Here is a 1,845-nt window from a genome sequence, read left to right as displayed (position 1 = left end):
AGGTCAAATAGTGAAATGCGACAAATAACCTCTCTATCCACATAAAGTGTAAGCTCCTTTTAGGTCAAAAACATTAGCATGATAAAAGGCTGTCAAATGAATCGATGTGTCGATGATAATCACGATTAACGTGAGATAACGACAGACTGATCACTGCTCCTCAAGTTCTTCATGAGAAATCACACAAATGTAGGCTAAAACATTCAAATGCATTATTGTTGCGTTGTGTCTCAAAGTGTGTTTGCACAATGCATCAAGGTTATATTGGACTATATTTAATACTATTTTAGGCCTATATTGATATTGTAATATATATTATTGAACTATTGCCAAACTCCATGCTATTTATTTCGCCGTGTCCAATACTAGCATGCACAGATACTGTCTACATACACAGTAAAATACACATGTATGAATAATTTCAGATTAAAGTAACACTAGGAGTTACATACATTTTAAAGTAGTTATAAAATAGACTATTTTAGCATTAAAATAACACCAAAAGAGTTCAATTTAACGCTAATCCAGAGTTTATTAGGTTCAAATTGGAATTGGTGTTAACCCTTTAACACCTAAGTGCCAAAATGTCGGTTTACTTTTTTGCTTATTTTAACCATAAAAGGGACAGAAAATGTCCCGTGCAGATTTTTCATCTTGAAGGAAATGAAATAAAGAAAAACAAAAGGTTTGTTTTATTAAAAAAACAAACAAACAAAAAAACACACTGTAGTTGTACAAGAACACCAGCTTTTGTGTGTTAAATTTGAAATTTTAACTGTATACAACCTATGTAACCCTTTAAGGTACTGCTCAACCATTTGGTTGACCACACTTTAAATCACTATACACAATATATCACAATACGATATGAATTATGCAAACCAGCTTTATTATAAACAGACATCTCAACCGTTTGGTAGAGGCCTGTATCTGAAATACTGTAGGGTCCAATTAAAAAAAAAAAACAATATATATATATATATATTGTTTTTTGTTATTTTTATCATAAGGAAATAAAATTAAATAATAAAAATTGCAAATAATTTTTCCTTTGCTTTTTTTCATGGTGTGTACCTTAGTTTTAAAAAAACATTTATTAAAGTTTTTGTCTCAATATCCCAAAAAAGATCCAAAAATGGAAACTATGCACAGGCATTTTTCCAACTTTCTCCTCTCTGGTGACAAAGACGCTGATTTGTTGGCTTCCTGCAACAGCGTGAGTGGAAATTAATGTAATAACACATGATGGCTTTGACTTACAACTTCTCTGCAAATGTCTGCTATAGGCTTGGTGTTACATTACTCTAAAATTGCAAAATGTACTGCTAATTCACAACAACGAAGTATAAGCAGTACCTATGCATCCAGTTCCTCTGTATATTTGTGCGTTTGTTTGTTTGCACTTGCTCTGTAATGTATGAATTAATGTCACTGAACTTAATGTGACCCGATTGTACGCCCACACAAGACTGCTAAGTAAATTCAAAGCCCCATCAAAACTCCCTACTGTAGAGTTCTCCAGCTATTCAAATAAGTCATACATGACTTAGTATCTAAAAATGTCAAGTGAATCACAATGATTTGAACTAAAGAGGAGTCAGCAATTGGAGCCACGCTTAGTTGCATTCAATAACCTGGCGCATGCTGTAATAGGAAACCACAGAAAAATCCATAGTTACCACATTAGCTGATAAAAATGTCTGCCTGCTGCTCTGCAGGACTCTGTTAAATCTATTAAAACACTTTGTTCTCCTGCTAATTCCAAAATAATATGCTGATTACAAAAGAGCAATAACAGACAGCAGTGGTAAATCATCTTGTACCAATCAAATAGTTATTAAAAAA

Source organism: Microchirus variegatus, assembly GCF_963457635.1.
Source record: "Microchirus variegatus genome assembly, chromosome: 22".
Taxonomy (NCBI): domain Eukaryota; kingdom Metazoa; phylum Chordata; class Actinopteri; order Pleuronectiformes; family Soleidae; genus Microchirus; species Microchirus variegatus.
Note: the sequence above shows the minus strand (reverse complement) of the source record.